This window comes from Magallana gigas, chromosome 1 (genome assembly GCF_963853765.1).
Source record: "Magallana gigas chromosome 1, xbMagGiga1.1, whole genome shotgun sequence".
In the NCBI taxonomy this organism is placed as follows: Eukaryota; Metazoa; Mollusca; class Bivalvia; order Ostreida; family Ostreidae; genus Magallana; species Magallana gigas.
This window is the reverse complement of record NC_088853.1, coordinates 34437772-34456304: the sequence shown is the minus strand read 5'-3', so window position 1 is coordinate 34456304 and position 18533 is coordinate 34437772. Positions and strand designations below refer to the sequence as shown.

Below are 18533 nucleotides of genomic sequence, written 5' to 3'. Positions count from 1 at the left end.
TATATGTTTGAGTATGTAAGCTTTTTTCTGTACAAATATTTTTCAGTTGTAAATTGTTTCCTGTTGGCAAAGCAAAAGCAAAATACAGATTTAAATAATGTAAATTTTTGAAATGTTAGAATAACTATTTATTAAAGTTGATTGGTCTGATTTCAAATCAACTTGAGGATGCATTTAAACGATTGTTTTGGTAACTATATGTGAAATCATAGACATTGCAGTGGATTTCTTAGTCAATTAATCCAAATTTTAATGAAGAAAAATATGTCAGAAGTTTGCTAAAAAAGCATTTTGTCTAATCTGAAATTTCACCCCTGACTTCGAGACAAGAGTGGTTGTATTACATCTTTGACACCTTTTAAATAAAAGTCATTGGATCAGACAATTTACAAATATCCATTTGTAGGATTTGTTTGCTAATTTTTCTGAAGTTTTTTTTTTTTTTATAATCGATACTTGATCGTTTATTTTTGTGAAGTTTGTTTTTATAATAATCGATACTTAACATGCAAGTTAAACAACCCTATAATCATTTGAGGGACATCTAATGAGTTTCCTTTCTTAAACTTTCCTGTGATGCATTTTGGTTTTATTTTATGTTAACCCAAAGAAACATTAATTTTTTTTACATTGAATATTTTTAACTTTGAAAGGAGTCTGATTTTGTTTGTAAAAAAAGGAGAATTTAAACATAACTTTTTAAAATAAATAGTTTGTATGTAAAAAGAATTTGTATTGTAATAGAATAAAAAATCAGACCAAGCACATTTAAGTTTATAGAAAGTGTAGTCTAATCAGTATTTGTGGAAATTATCAAGATAATAAATGCTAATGTTGGACATATAAGATTTTTATTATATATTTCTGATGAATAGTATAATGAAAAAGAAAGGAATTAAATTTGGAATCAAACATGTCAAGGGAAGAACACTTTAAATGAATAGATCATATAATATTGGAACAATGGTGAAAATTTTAAACAATATTTAGGAGTAATGTTTTGTTTGGTATTTTATATGAATATGAATGAAAATATTATCATTATGTATATATATTCAAATCTAAATACGTTGTATGTAAGATTAATATATGTTGAGAATTTATGAGGAATTAGGGAAAAAATGTTATATTGTATATATTAGAAATCATTTAAATAGGAAGTGGATTATGCACTCATATGTGAATTATTTAAATTTTCATTTTGTTTACATCTATATGTTCTTGAGGAGAAAAAATTGATATATGAAATGCAATGATTTTAAATGTCATGTAATATATTTGATCAATGATGAATTTAAATATACTGAAAAAAATGTTCAGAATTTTATTTTGTTTTTATTTTTTATTTGTGTAATTAAAAAAACAAGTAAGACAATAATTTAAATATCAAATATAAATTTTTTTCAATCTGTATCATCATAGTTTTTGCATAATGAGAATCAAATTTTCTTTGATTTTTGTAATAATCAACTAAACAATTTATATTGAAAAGAATTTTTACATGTATAATAAGTGTTATTTAAATTAAAGGCATGCATTTGTTGTGAATTTTAAATTTATAAATATATATCCTGCTCAAAACCCTACTTCTACCTCCCCGTGGTGAGCAGGGGGCAACATACTTTGTATGGCTAATGGAAGAGGTACAATTTTTTTTATTTCAAAATATGGAAAGGATGGGTATCAACTGTAATGGCAACAAATGCTCCTTTCCACATTAAAAGGATGGGAGGGTGGTTTAAAAATTTTAATTATATTTAAGGTTGGGGTACAGTCATAAATCCTATTAGTTAATTTACCCCTTTATATATTTAAGTTAATTTTGCATTAAAGCAAATATTTACTTATATATAAACCTATGATGAAATATGTATATATTTATAATTCCAACGTGATATATAGGAAATATTTTGAACTCAAAAATGAAAAGTCTGCAAGGTGTATAGCCCTTTGAACTTAAGATTTATATCTTTTAACTGACGAACTTTCATTCCAAGTAAAATTTAAAATATATTTTGTGTTTATTATTGCAATGATTTCGATTCAATTTTTTATATCAAATTTATTAAAATACATTTTCTTATAACATCAAGCAACTTTTTCAGATCAAAGTAACAAGATTAAACAACTATGTATTGGAGAAATAATTTTAAGAAATGCAATAATATTATAATATTTTTGAATCTAAAGATGTGCTATATTTTTTTAGAAGTCCGGAAAAAATATTAATCATGTATGTGAAAAAAAAAATCTCTCAATTTGTTAGTAGATAGCTTTTTAAAATTTATTTTAAAAACATGGAAAAAAAAAAAAATATAAAAATATTTTTCATATCTTTTTCATCATTTAAATACTTGATTAGTATATGTTTTGTGGTATTTTGTAGAAAATTGGAATAAACTGAAAATGTTTAGAGGCACCTTAAATATCAATTAGAAAATAATATTTTTTTTCTTTCTATAAATTTTTAAGATAATATTATGGCATTGATCAACACAGATGCAGTCATGGTTTCAAAGAAAATTACAATAGATTCTAAATTTAAGAAATATTTAAAATTAATAATTTTATTTTTGTTCATTTAAATGAAATATTTCAAACAACATAGATTAAACATATAATTCATATATATATATATGTGAAAATTTTGATATATAAGTTGAATTATTGATAAAAATGTGTATAGGTTTGAATAGGAAATTGATCTGAATTATAATTTTGTACATAATAAAAGTGATACTGTATCTTGATTTGTTAACTAATATTTTACTTGTTAGTAAAAATTGTAATATGTCAGAAATATTTTACAGCTGATTGTTGGATTTTAAATTCAACTGTGCTTTTAAATAAAAGAATTTGGAATGCAATTGATTAAGGTAGTCCTATACTCAGCAATAAATGGACTCAATCATTAAAAGCTTAGCTTTAAATGATAGATATACATTATAGCAATATATATACAGAAGAAATATGTATGTTTACATGTTAGTTTGTTTGTTTTCACCTCTCAGACGGGTGTACCCCCTTGCGAAAATAATAGACAATTATGAAATTTGCCAAACGTCCGTTTTTCCTAGAAATAATTATCAATTTTGGGAAAATTAGAACTGAACATACAAAATATAGTATTAATATTTTTTTAAGCCATATATCATCAATAATTTTGCACAACTTTGTGTAAGTAAGTATGCTTTATGGACCTGATGTTTCAAAATAGAATACAAAAAATGCAATGCTAGTATTTCGTTTGGTAATTTTTTCACTATTTAATGGAATCAAACTTAAATTCATGGTTTTTATTCTATAGATTGACATCCTAGAAAAAAGATTTGGTAAAATAAATTATATGTTATGGAATACTTTTATGCTATAAGCTTTAAACATGTAGACCCTGCTACAGTTTTCTGCCTAGATATGTCAACAATGTTAGATATCATTTAAACATTAATTAATTGACGATTGATTAAATTCGAAATAGGTACTGTCTCCAAATTTAATCCGGTGTCAGTAAAAGAAGAAGAAAAATAGGGGGGGGGGGGGTTAAAGCAAAGAAGATATAATAACCTGAGATGTTGGTTAATCAGAAACTTCATTTTTCATTTTACTTTAACAGAATCAATTTTTCAACATTAATCATTTCTTATCTCTGATGGAATACATATATTACCATTCTAATTGCTAATTATGCCATTGATTACAACAGCGATGTAGAGCAAAATCAATACTTGGTATCAAAAACGCTTTTTAAAAGTCGAACCAATATTGTATAATCTGTATTATGACGTAGTGCAACTCGGACTACTTAAAGATTTTATTATTGTTTAATAAAAGTGAAAATGTCCTTTTATATAATCAGTACTAAATGATAAAAATTTCTCAAGACAAGGGTATCTGATTTGCTCTTCTCTACAAAATCCTTTGATCTAAAAGCACAACTTGTGAAGGTTAGATATTTTGCATGCTGGTTGGATTTTGTTCAAGTTTGCATCATCCAATAAAAAAACTTTGCTCCAATATATAAATAAATTAAACATTGTTAAATGTTGAGTCGTTGGTAAATAAAATTGAGACAAAGTAGCAAATATTTGATGTTATCTTAAGACATTTTAGTTCAGAATAATATATTTTTCCATAAAATTTGATTTCTTTTAATAGGGGCAGCAGTATATATATCTAATTTTTTCTGATTCTAACACGTAATCTGATAAGTCAAATAAGAGGTCCAAGATTTCAAAAACTAGATGAATTAATAATCGTTAATTTGTATCTATTTCTTTTAAAGTGAAAATGTATGTAGAGTGAAACTAATCAGAATTCCTTCCCTTTGGAAAATATGGAAAATGAATACAACTTAACATTATTTATTAGTTCCATTTTGGTATTTTCTTTTTACTATTTTATTTAAAACAGTATCAAAGGTCTGAAGGGTTATAATGGTTTACAGGTTTGATATGAATGTTTATGATTCCCTTTGTTTTATTCAGAAACTTTATAAGTTTATTTATGGCTGTATAGAAAGTAACTTAAGGGTAGCTATTTTCATAGCTCGATCTATATTAGAAACTAACTGAATTAACCCATGACAAGATGCCCCATTTGAGACTGAAACAGACAGGATTGAAATATGGCTGCCTCTTTTATAAATTGGTTGAAATCACCATTGTTTTAAAGAATAACATAGAGTGCATTATATAAATAAAACAATATGAAACTCAAATATGAGACATTTTTTTTCTTTCTTTTATCCAACGACTAAAGCACATTAACAGTAAATTCATTAAATGATACAGTGAAAACTAACATAGTATCAAATATCAGTTACTTGTATTCCTATGTACTATATGTTGGCGCAAATATAATGACATTATGATCTCTTCCCTTGTTTTCAGTGTTTTTCCCAGAAAATTTCTGAGGCGGGGGAGGGGGTAGGGGTGTTGGTGTTTGGTACAATGTAACAGCACCACAAGCAGTGCAAATTCATTGCGCATAAAAAATATAGCCATATGATGAATTGTAATGTATGTTATATGTACTCTACCTATAATTCAGGAATGCATTCTCATTAAATCTACATGAACATCAACAACTATTAATTCATGTTTTTTTCTAATTCAGTCATGAATATTTTTTCATATTTTTATGGGTTATTTCTAGCAAAAATAATAGCATGTTTTTTTGAAAATCAACTTTTTAAGAGGCTGATCTTCACAAGCATATTATTTAAAGTGTCAAAACAAGATTGCTGCAGTTGCATATAGTTATGCCTGTTTCTTGCTCCCCCTTCCCCCTCCCCCTCTCCCTCCCCAATCAAATTGATTATCTCTGTATAAAGACAAAAAAACAATAAAACAGAAGGTGTTGTAGAACTGTAGGTCTTGTGAATCTATATTTCTAATAAATGTAAATAAAATTATATACTGCTCTATATCTATCTGTGCAGTAAGTCTCCTCCCATAAAATGTGCAAACAGTCATTATGAGAGCTATACTATACGATGTCTCTACATTATAAATATGAGTCATTGCTTCATCATAAATTAAAAATTAAATTTCAAGATAATTAACTTCATGTACATATCATATGTACTAGATGCTAAAAATACATTTGTGAAATTGTTTTCTATATCTGATGTAAATGGAATATTGTATTATTTATACAGAAATTGTTCTGATTTCTAAACAATGCTGTGAAATAAAAAATGTCAAATGCTTAATATGGTGTAACTCAATTATAAATTATAGGCAAAGGAGAAAAAATAATCTACAATATAAATATGAGGAAAAAACTGTACAAATCTTTTGGAAAGTTGTTGATAAAATTTTTGAAATTGATACAATATGGTTGCAGAAATAAAAATTTGTTGCAGTTGAAATTTCCAACACGATTTTAGTGCCTAACAATTCATGGACGTCAGGCATATCTAACATTCTATAGATGTCATCTTCAACAGTGCAATCAATAGGAGCAATCAAAATAAAGATTTTTAAGAAAAGTTAAAATAATGTGGATGCATGTTTAATTACATTCACAACTGATGAAAATGTTATATGGAATATAAAAACACAGTGAGCAGATATTTTCAAGTAAATGGGATGTACAACTGATGCACGTTAGTTTTCCTGATTTAAAATAGATAAGCTATATTTTAGCTGGAGGGAAATGGGATGGGCATCACAACCAGTTCTCAAATGTTGTCTAATACGGTGCAATGTAGGTATACTTATTGGTGTAGGATTATTATTATTGCTAAAAAAGTATCAGTTTGGATTAGAGGATCGAATACATATATTCATATAGGTGCAATGTTTACTGGAAGAACTATAAATCGTGTTGAAGCGAAGTGTGACCCAAATTTTTGATTGATTAAACTATTTCATTCAACATGGAAAGGATACAGAACTTGCGTGTTTCTCTTAGTAATGTACATTACTGATTATAAACAATTACCTGTCAAGAATGTGTGTTAATTTATTTCAAAATCATTCAATCCAAAGTATAAGATGTGTAGTACTTTCAAAAAGAAAATTAATGTAAAAAAAAATTGATTTACCCATTAAATTCCCATTTAATTTATACCAGTGGATAAGTTCATTCAAACCATCGAATCAACATATCAGTTGTTGCATGAATGATAAGGAAAGATCGCGATTCTGCACCATAATATATCTCATCCATAGTTTTTTGCACCGACTCAATCCAGATCAAACTATGCATGTGTAGGGTTGGATACCGGTACACGGTACCAATACCGTACCGAATACTTGCTTTAAAAATACCGGTAAAATACCGTTTCATTTAATACCGGTACTAATAACGGTATTTCTGTATCTTTGAAACCTTTTTATACAATTAAAATGATGTTAAAAAAACAATTACAGACTCGCTAAAATCGAATTCCCCGCGCATTAAAAGGATAGGCTAATTAACGAAATATGAGCTTTCCCGTTCTTAGTACGATCCTTGATTCGACTGCCAATACTATAATAAGTCAATACATAAATTTAAAAAAAAACTAATATACATTTACAATGATAGTTTTTAATTTTATTCTGACAATAAATGTAAATTTAAAAGACAAAATAGCGCAAAAGTTTTTTTTAAAATTCCGTTCTATTTTCTGATGTTTCGTCAATTAGTGCGACCAAACAATGGCTGACAACCGGGTAAACGCGCTCGGCTGTTTAGTCTCATTTCAGTAGGAAATCAGATGGTGGTGTTTGCAACAATTGCCAGTTATTTTGCCTGGGAAAAGGGGAAAACACAAGGAACTTTACTAAACATTTGAGAATCAGATTCAATTTATTTGTCTGTTAATCTTTTATTAAAAGATTGGAGCATAAACATAGTTTGTAAACTCATATGTTATTGTAAATATATTATATACTATCTTTATAAATTATAACACTGAAAGATCAAAAACACCTTTATTGAAAGAAAATAACTATCATTCTCATTTATTGAGGTCTAGTACCGTATCGTTAAAAATACCGTATCATTTCAAAAATACCGGTATGGTATCGTACCGTTTCATCCATAACGGTATCCAACCCTATGCATGTGAGTTAACACATCACAGACACGTAGCATTGGGGTGGGAGTGCATGGGCTGCCTGCCCCCACTTCTTTAGTAGCAGACACTTATTTTAACTTTACATATATAATAAATGGAAATATAATGAATTGCATATAGCCATTATAGTCAATCATCTAACTTTTGTCGGATCATGTAATAATTTAAATTGAAAATGAAACTTTAATTGAAATGAATTAAGGATATAAATAGGATTTTTCTATGATTTGGAGAATTTGCCCTTTCTAATTGCTTGTAAAGATGATTTGGATAAAACTGTCCCCATACATTTTCAAAAAACAGTATATGCATGCTTGAATATCTTTACTTTCTATGGATGGAACTTATAAAAAATACCTTTCAGTTTATTTTGCATCTTAAAATTGTTTTATCAATTGCTTTTAAGTGTAACTGCAGTTATTACATGTGTAATTCTGAACACAATGTGATTTATAAAATATAATTATTTTTTATGTACACAACATGCACTAGAACATTTGTACTTTAATCTGAACAAATCGTTATGATGAATTCATAATCAGCAGCGGAAATTAAAAATGATTTTTTATAAGATAACCTATATGATACATGCGTCCTTCCATTGTATAATTTTGTTTATTAAGCCAAGCATTTTGGAAAGCTATTACTTGTACCTATATATCGTTGTTCTTACAAAGCGAAAGTAGGTCAACACATTTGAGACCGACATCAAATACATAAATGACAACAAAAAATGAATCTATTTGTTTATATTAAACATAATGATTTTCTAACTTATTTTTATTTCGTTATTTCTTTGCTATTTAGGCCCAATTCTGAATTATTCGAAACAACTCAAACGCCTGATAGGGAATGAAAGTATATTTTTGTATGATTAATTAATTTACTATAAATATAATATACGTACCTATAGGTTATTTCTGTCACATTAAAATCATAATCCGATTGTTGTCATTATAAATTCCAGTAGCCGATCACAACAAAAAATACGAATAACACAGTTGGTAATTAATCCCATTATGATTAAATCAAAAGAGAAACCAGTTGCACATGTAACCCACGTGAATTGTTAAGGGTAAGATTAAAATCCGAAAAGCAATCCGATGAACCTTATTGCAAATATTTCTTAGAGTAAGAATCTGTTAATAGTAAATTAGGTGTATTTTTACATTTTTATATTGTATATCAATCAGGTGCATTATATTAAATTTTGTTTACAAATTATGTTTACTGCAGCATGTAGCATCGTTTTTGAAAAAGGTGGAGGGGAACGGTAGGGGAATCATATACAAATTTAATAAAACAATGAAATGATCAAAAAAAGAAGGCGACCAAGCTGTAGATTCACGTATGAATTTTCGAAAACGTTTGGAATGCACGTTTCCTCACACAACGTTTGTGTGAACTCGAGGATTGCTTACGTAATAGCATATATCTTGTATAGCCCCCTAACTCCGTCACTATCCTAACTCCTTTACTTTCGGGAAACTCCTCACTAATTGAAATCGTACGATTATGACGTTTTTTTCTAAATGTCAAAAATTAATAATTTGCAACCACCTTACATAATTATATTTTCTCACGGTCCTCGAAGTCCTACAACAGCTGTACAATGAAAACCATAGCGTAATAACTTATATACATGCGCGGATCCAGAACATTTTTCCAGGGGGGGGGGGTGGTTCCAAAGAATATATATGTTTTTACCAGGAAAAAGGGATCGAGGCATAAGTGCGGATATATTACTATGTAATTTTAATAAATTTTCATTTTCCACGGAGAAGAAGCCGACCCCACACCCCACCTTGCACTCGCTGTAGAATCGCGAATGATTTATTTTCCAACAAATCGTTGGAATGCACGTTTCCGATCCGCACCTTCCGCACACTGGACGCTGACATGAAGTGAAGCTGACCTTCCTTGGCCTTCACTGCGATTCAAAAGAATCTACATTAAATCGTCTTCATCATCTGTAAATTCTGAATCTATGGAAACTCGCTATTTAAATTGTTGTAGTCGTTCAGGATTTGAGTAGGAATCTCCAACCAAATATTACGGATCACTCTCTTCCGTATATGACTAATACTGATCCAAGCCTGAAATTATTCCGTTATTGTTGGACCCAGCCTCAAAAAACTTCCAACAAGACAACATGCACTTTAACTTTCAGATTTCTTATACACTTTGCATGACTTTGGTATGCATCAGCACCAAAAGTCTAATTCCAAATGGCCATAATTTACAATTCGGAATTATATATAAAGCAATTAATAATAACACAATCAAGGTTTAAATAACATATTATGCAGAAATGTAATGAAATCACTTATGAAACATCAAATGCGTATAAATCATGACATTTCATCAGAAATACCAACAGGATTAATAACAGAATTTCAATAAACGTACAAGTCATTTAAAAGATTAACTGTCCATCTCTGACTGTGCCTCAGGTGGGATAAAGGCTGCGTGAAATTTAGAACGTTTTTAAAAATAGTCCGAATGATTGAATTTCAAACCGTGACATGTTCATAATTTAAAAATTTAATCAATTTCTGTTTTGATCTCAAACATTATTTTAAATTCCATTTATAAGTATTTAGAATTACTAATACACCATTAATCTTTTGTCTGACGATCCTTAAGATTGGGAATATAAACATTTAATTAATAATCAAAGTTTACACGAATATTGTTTATCAGATAACCTTGTCCAACACCGACCGTGGGAATCGATTTCCACGGCCGCGAACGAGGGATCGCTTACGTAATAGGCTAATAGCAAATACACAGAGTTCAGAAACGCAGTTACTGCTTGCAGAACTGAACAGAAATATCACATCGTCAACGCGTAAAGACTTTCAGAAAAGCATGCATACTGTTATGAAACTTATCCAAATGCATTAAAACATCTCGTATACAACAATAAACTTTATGTGGTGAATTTATGACAGTTGTACACACAATGACTGTTCGTTAGCATCCTAAATAAAAACAGGTGCATGTTAAAAAGTAAACTTTTAATACTCATATTACACAAAAAGATGACGAAGTAATATTACAAAGGCATTGTAACGATCCCAATTAACAATATTATGTTCTTACATCGCAGACGCAAAATATAAAGTGCAACTTGGATATCATATTTTAAAATGAAGTTTGGGTTATTTAAACAAGATTTAAATATAACTGTTTCTATTAAGAAAGAGGATTTTCTATTCGTATCCTCTTTTTTTCAGTGCAAAATGAAAAATGAACATAATGCAAAAACAGAAATGAACATGAATTTTATTCATTTTTGTTGTTGAACACAACATAAATTGGTGAACCCACCATCGTTTTCACACAAAAGCACATTTTACAGTACCTTAAAACCTTCATATTCCACAATAACAGTCACAATATTGGTGAATCAACCAAGTTATTTCATTGAATATCTCACTTACGAATAAACTTGGTGGGTCCACCAATAATAAAATTTTGGCGATTGTATTTTTTTAAAAAAGCATCAAATATGCAATACTCGTTTTGTCTTATACTTACCAAAAAATGAAAAATGCAGACATAATTTCTTTATCCAAATATTTGGTGGATCCACCAAAATGAAATTTTACAAACAAATATAGAGTACAAAGTTGGTGCAATCACCAAAAGTTTCTAAACATTTATCGATGGCACTAAATAAACAGAAACACCGCAAAACATGTCAGTTTATATAGAAAACAAGAAAGTTGGTGAAGCCACCAAAAAGATTGACAGAATTCAAAATACCCCTACTTGGTGGATCCACCAGATATCAAGTTATACGAATTATAAAAAAAAAATTACAAAATTGGTGGATTCACCAAAGAAACTCCAGGCCGGTAACAATTAGTTTATCGCTGCAATTGAATACATAATTGGTGGGCCCACCAACTAATATGTTCAGTTTACATAAAAGATCAGAAAGTTGGTGAATCCACCAGAAAGATCAACATATCATCATAACTCGTAATTGCCTTTGGATTTACAATGCCATAAAAAAAAAGAAATACGTGTAGAAAGAAATTTTAAAGAATATTTAAATATCATGAAGTGTTTTTGGATTACAGTAGTGAAACATTTTATTACTTGCTTTATACAAAGGGTTTACATATAACTTTCTCATCATCCATGATCACGTTTTGTATTGTGTCTGCACGTATAGTCTCTTTTTCATAAAGAGTTGACTATTTAGAAAACATTTGACATATTCCCTACGCATGTGCGAAAAAAAATGTCTCCATCTATTTACAGCATTGTTTCTTACTGTTTTTATATAGCTTAGTTTTTTTTCACAGATGATTTGTACTTATCAATATGATAACTTATTGACCATTTCCAATCAGTGAAGTGGATAAAAATTCTTTCTTTAAAAAATGCGTTAAAGATGAATGGGAAAAGTTTTGGTATTCCTCTCAAGCTACGAGTTTTGCGACGCTTAAACCATGCTTCTTTACCTCCTTCGGATTTCTTGTTACATGTAGGAGAGTCACCCATCCTTATGTAGAACGTTTTCACTATCGAATCGTTGTTTGTAATCTTGTAGGGAAGTGGACGAGTAAATTTTCTCAAATCACACATACTATTTTGCATCAAGGTGTGAATGTCATAATTAAATTACGTTAATAATCATGTTGACTTTAAGAAGTAGTTCAATGGGATCAGCATTTCCTCCTCAGTTTTCAGCCTCGTTGCTGAATCATGGATTGACATCCTCATGTGCATAAGAAAAGGTGCTCCTGAAAAAACATATTTTTTTTTCAATCTTTCTAATTAGATCTTTGATAAAGGAAACAAATCTATGTTTCCTACATGTATATCAAAAGTGATAATGCATTTCTATCCATCTAAATAAATACATTTTCCCAATAAACTAATAAAGTAACTGATTACACCTTCTGTATTTTAAGTCTTGTGAGAAAATGTCCTTAAGCTATAATTTCATTTTTGCTTTATAAATAATTATTGTAAAATTATTAAAAAAAACCCTACTATCATTTTTGAAATAGTATAAATGAAAGTGAGGTAGTGGACAGGCTTTGGCGGATCCAAGTCAGTGGGAGTTAGCATAAAAAATATATAGTTTAAATGAAATAATATTGAATAAATACGTTAAGAGTAAGAATATTTAGCGAGAACTTTTTGATATGTGGATTAATTAACAAAAAATCTTTGAAGATAGTGTAGGGCGAGTTCATCAAGTTTCGGGCTGATACATTGGATCGGACAACTTAGGTTCAAAATCTATCCCCAGGGGCCCGTTCCACAAACCATGCTTTTGACTAAGTTATATTTTGTGAAAAAAAACTTTTTCTTAAGTCCATTACTTATCCGTTTCACTATTCAAGTCTTATATTAGGAAATTCCTTAGTTATGTCTTTACTTTAAAAGGACCGATAAATCGATGTCGTAACAAACTTAACATGACGACTGTTTATGTTCTACTGAAAAGAATTATACGGAGATTAAAGCACATTAAAGTGGAACAAAAATAATATATTACACGTATCATTAAAACCTGTTTCACTTTACTTCTAAACTAAAACATTAGAAGTAAAAATATACATAATATATATTATCAATTAATTCCTTTGGTTTAGACTTGAGATTTTTACATTTTTTAGATTATCTGGTCACATCAGCATTTTTAATTTTGGAGTAAGCATATTTGTATATGTTAGCACGGGTTCTTTATAATGAACCAACTATAGACAAAAAATACACTCGATCGTAAAAATTTCAGCAGTGACAAATTTCAGTTGATTTATGCAGTCATATTCATATAATATCTAAAACAAAGAAATATATGTACATGTAACAAAAAACAAGAAAGATACTTTGACCAATGCATTAAATTAAAAAGAAATACCGTTTACAAAGAACATTACGTAATTTTTATCTGCTCGCTTATGCATGTAAATGCAAAATTTCATACAAAATATCAGTATATGTATTTAGACATTACACTTTTTACACTCTACCTACGCATTTTTCTCTAGGTGAATAAGAGAATGAATTTTTATATTCACTTATAAAATTTTCATTCTTGTTATATTGAAAAGAATTTATACATAATCGGTATTAATTTAGCGTTAACAATATGATATGAAAGTGATTTACAATGCATCTTAATTAAGATAAGTCAACTGTGCTACGCTAAGAAAGTTTTGTGAAACAGCTATGGTAAACCTCGGGAAATTCCTAAGTTATAAATTAGGCATTTCGTAAGTGCTATCTAATGAATCATCTTGGAAATCTTTGTGAAACGGGCACCAGGAGTGGGGGGGGGGTCTTCTTCTCCAAAACAGTTTTTATCTGATACATTCAATTTGGGACGGTGATAAAACTTAATAGTGGCATTTAACCTTACGAACAAAATCTAGAAGAGATACGTCCCACTAATCATCCCCTTCCCCTTCTGTAATTAATGTCCTAGTGCATGTACAGCTGTATTTATGCGATTGCAGGTTCATATTTATTACAATAGATGTTGCAAGAATAGAAATATTTCAAGCTGCATCATTAAACCGCATATTAAACAGTGGAAAGCAGGAAATGTTTGTATTTTTTCCAGTCAGATGCAATAAAAAAAATCTTAGCAACATACATCAACTGTATACATTTATATATGATCAATTTTAGTTAATTTGTTTCGCATTGTCACCTCCTCTGAATATCACGCCAGTTGCTACTTGATTTCATTTTTTAAACCATAAGTCAAGAAAAACAAATAAGGAAAAATTCGGACACAGTATAACGTACAAAACAATCTTGTTGAACACACAAAGCCCTGTAATGTTTATCCTCTAGTGTATCAAAAACGCATCATTTGTTAAACATGGATTTTATTTTACTACTTCCATCCCATAATTTATATGTTAAGTGCCCGTGAATTAATTCGACTATCTATAAAAAAAGTTGTTGTTAATTGAATAATTAAGATATTTTGGTTAAATCAATAAAATCTGAATTTCAGTTCAACTGCAGTCAATTTGGATACAGATGACTTTAATAATCAGAATACATAGAGACTGTTAAGAATATGTTTTCCTTAACTAACGAAAATCAGCATATACCTAGTTAATATAGAACAAAGAGATTCTTTATCAGTTGTTATCAATTTCTCGATAAAATCAAATCTTGAATATGACATAATTTTACAATGTAAAAACTTTTATAAACAGCTGATTCATTAATTATAATTTAGCGTTTAACTTTATGCATCAAAATGTCGCAAAGTTTGATTCATAAAAAACAATTTGAAATGAAATTTCATTGTTTTGTGTACACGTCATTCATATTTATTTTCTGTTATAAAATAACTCAGCTGGGAAAACAACGTTTTTATTTACATGAGGCCACACGACCAAAACGGTTATATGTGTAACTTTAGCCATGCTCTTAAATTGGAGATTTTTTAAAGCTATTTATTTACTTTATATCCCAACCTTTTTCGTATATCACAAAATTTGCAAAAATGTGAAAATTTTGTAACTTAATGTATAAGCGTCAGCCATTTTCAGCGATAAAAAAATAGGCAGAAGTAATAAAATTTCAATATAATTGTTGCGAAAAGGCGAGTATTTGATCATCGCAAAAATGACCAGATATATATACGTTATTGTCATGATTATTCCCTCAACACAAATTTCAACAATTAACAAACAGTTGGTCGTCTGCATACATAATATTATTTCCTTTCTAGTCCAGCTAATCTTAGTTATTTTAATTTAAGTTTGTGACTTAAAATAATATTAGGAAGTATATGGCTTAATTAGAACTTTGAACTTTCAAAACAAATGATACAAAAATTTCGAAAATTTAATTACTTACCGAAAATAGTTGTATTGCAACTTTTATACAACTGAACATATTTTTCTTCATTTAATTTGATTTTCAACAGGCATTGACCTTGCGTATTTGGTGTTTTTACAGACAAATAAATGAATATCACTGCATACAAAACTTGTTCTGTATGATGCATATAAAATCAGTATTCTGTTTTGCATCAGAGCTCTGGGAGATTGTAAATTAATGTAGTTCAATTCTAAATTTCATTAATACTTCACGTGATTTTAACATGTGATCATTATCTGGCATACATTATTGCAGACTATTGGATCCTCAGTGACGTTGAGTTTTATACATAAAAGCAGATTTTTGTATATAAACTTTACATAGCATTTTTTTTCTGTATGGCAATATTATTTAAATGATAGAGAACAGTGGTCATTCAAAAATAGAAAGAGCTATGTTCACTTAATCCATAAAATATTTTTGTCTGTATCCCAACTATATAAACAAGACACTTAATCTGTGGGATAGGGTGATGGGGGGGGGGGGGGGGTCATTTAAAAGTTTCATTGGAGATCCTTGTTTTATGAATCAGAATATGAAAAATAAATTTTGCAAATAACATTTGCAATTCATATAGACAAGCCAATCGACCTTAAATGACACCAACATCAAAACATGTGTTATAATCTTAGAGGCAAATATATCATTGTAAATACGGGTATGCATTAAACTAAATGTGTGTGCTTTTTGAATTTGCGAAAATGTTCTGAATTTTCATGTAGCCTGTACTAAACGTTTTTCTTAGTTTATGAAAATCAAACCGTTCTACATGTACTTGTGTTTTCTTGGACAGACCTTTGAAGACTACGACGAATTTATCTAGCTCGAAGTTCTGTAGCTTCATGTCCCAATATTGATTCAATATTGTGATTTTTTAAAGGAAGACTACAAACATAATCTTTACTATATAAGAAGGTCTAGATCGAAGCATATATTTTATAAACGTTTAGTGTATGACAACCTACCTTCGGGTAATGCTTGTGAATGGATCTTTTCAGCTAGTAGATTCATTAACAGGCGCTTGAATATTAGTATTTTGACATCGGATTCAAAAGTAGGATGATGATCACAGCAACTTCCGAGTCCGAGCGACTGCGTGTGGCCTTTTACGAGGTTTTCGAGAAAATCACGGCACATAACGGAGGAGGCTTTGTAACAGTCCTCTAAACGGAAAAGAAGAAACATTAGAATAATTTGGCAAGTGATGTTGATCCATTTCTTAACATGGTCAATGCAGACGTATTTGACAAATCGCCGAGTGAAATGCCGAGATTATCACCAAATTGAATGCTATTGAGATATCTTTCCTAAAAATGCACTGCATGAAATAGAAATTCGAAATTTAACTGTCGAGTTATTTGCCAATTGGCATGATAGGCAATTAAATTGTTCTTGACATGACCCGCTATTCAAAAGAGAAACATCGAGAGTAATCTTCACAATAGTCTGTACCTTGACCCATTTTCTCAGCGTCCACATCGTTAGAATAAATGAAGGGAATTCTTTAGATTATGTTTTGAAAGGAAAATATTCGTAACGTACAATTTGTACTCAAAGTAGTCTATTTTCTCTTTATATTTTGACTTCAACAATTTAAAAACGTACCTTTGACTTAGGATTTTTTTCCCTCTTCATCCATGATTTACATGCAGTAATCGAATACGTTGTTTGTATCCTCGAAATGCAAAGCTTGTAAACATCTGAAACAATTCTATAGCGCAGACCGACCTGTTTGTGCTAATACAAAAACGACACAGCATGGCTCCACGGCAACCGTTCTACACTAATTAGGCCGCACCTCAGACCACTCAGTCTAGATTTATTTCCCAATAAACAACAGACGTGTCTTCTTTCGATATGTAACATACTCTACGATCTCTCAAAGTCTCTCTCTCTCTCTCTCTCTCTCTCTCTCTCTCTCTCTCATTTTATTCAAGTGTTTTAGTAAACGGAAGAGATGTTACTTTTATGTCACACACTTTTAAGTCAGAGAGAGAGAGAGAGAGAGGGGGGGGGACATACGGACAGGTACATGTACATGTAGGCAACCAAACGGTCAAATAGACACTGTTTGTAATTTGTAAGCATACAGCCATAAGATAAGTCAAGAAATTTGACTCACGGGTTTGTAAAACTGTGCAAGGCTAACAGGGTTGTTCACATAGTAATTCTTTCATATCAAAAACTAACTCACAATGTTATACGAGGATTGTCCAAAAATTGCGTAGATAAGTAGCGTTACTCACTTGATAATGAAAATAAAAAATGAAAAGTTGAAATCAGCATAAAGAAATGAATATCGTGACGAAAAGTACTTTTCGAATTAAATAATAAAGAAACTTAAAAAGGGATAAAAATTTGTTCAGGCTCATTTTTTTAACCAATAAAAAATTGTTTCATTTCGTAGTAAAATGGCGACGTCAGCGTTTGAGGCGACGCAAAGATAACAACTTTTGTAATGATCTTTAAACAGATCTTAAGGCGATATAAAAATCAACATAATAGCTTAGAAATGAATTTTGTTATCAAATAGTCAAGCAACAAAGAAAGTCGTCATACGAGTAAAATGACATCAACGGGAAAAAAAACCTCAATCAAAAGACAGACGTTATACAATAATTGATGCAGGCATGTTTGTAAACGAGACATCGTAAATATGCATGTGGGGAACATGTTCAAGGAAAATGTTTTCTCTGATGTTGTTAAGAAATAAAACGATTAATCTGATTTTCCCCATGCAATTTGGGAATATGTATCATATTAATTAAAAGCTTCCGTAAATAATATGAGTTAATACGTTTATAATTGTAATGGTGTAATCTCTCCCCTCTCTCTCTCTCTCTCTCTCTCTCTCTCTCTCTCTCTCTCTCTCAAAACAATAAATAAGAAAAAGTATGTGCAGTATCATCAATCCTTGCGGTGATTTAGAGGAACAACGATTAAAATATTCTTCTTCTATATATGGAAGGTCTAGATCTGTCGGCATACCTGTGTCAGATGGTACCGACGATGACAGGGAATAGGCAGAGGTTTTACGAATTAAACATGGTTTACTGTTGGAAGTCTGTCATTTGTTCATAGAGTC

General features: G+C 29.8%; 1 protein-coding gene and 1 long non-coding RNA gene across 2 annotated transcripts in view; both read right to left on the bottom strand.

Moving 5' to 3' along the window:
- Window positions 1–9158, bottom strand: part of LOC136275870 (uncharacterized) — a 47902-nt gene extending 38744 nt beyond the window's left edge. Inside the window, exon 1 of the mRNA XM_066085997.1 lies at window positions 8478–9158. The gene's annotated coding sequence lies outside the window, so the exon portion shown is untranslated. The remainder of the gene's footprint in view (window positions 1–8477) is intronic.
- Window positions 9159–10840: 1682 nt separating this feature from the next.
- LOC109617184 (uncharacterized) lies at window positions 10841–17355 on the bottom strand. Its single transcript, XR_010707745.1, has 3 exons — window positions 17054–17355; window positions 16414–16611; window positions 10841–12330 (listed from the first exon to the last, which is right to left on the bottom strand). It is a non-coding gene; the product is annotated as an uncharacterized lncRNA (long non-coding RNA).
- Between the last annotated feature and the right edge of the window lie 1178 nt (window positions 17356–18533).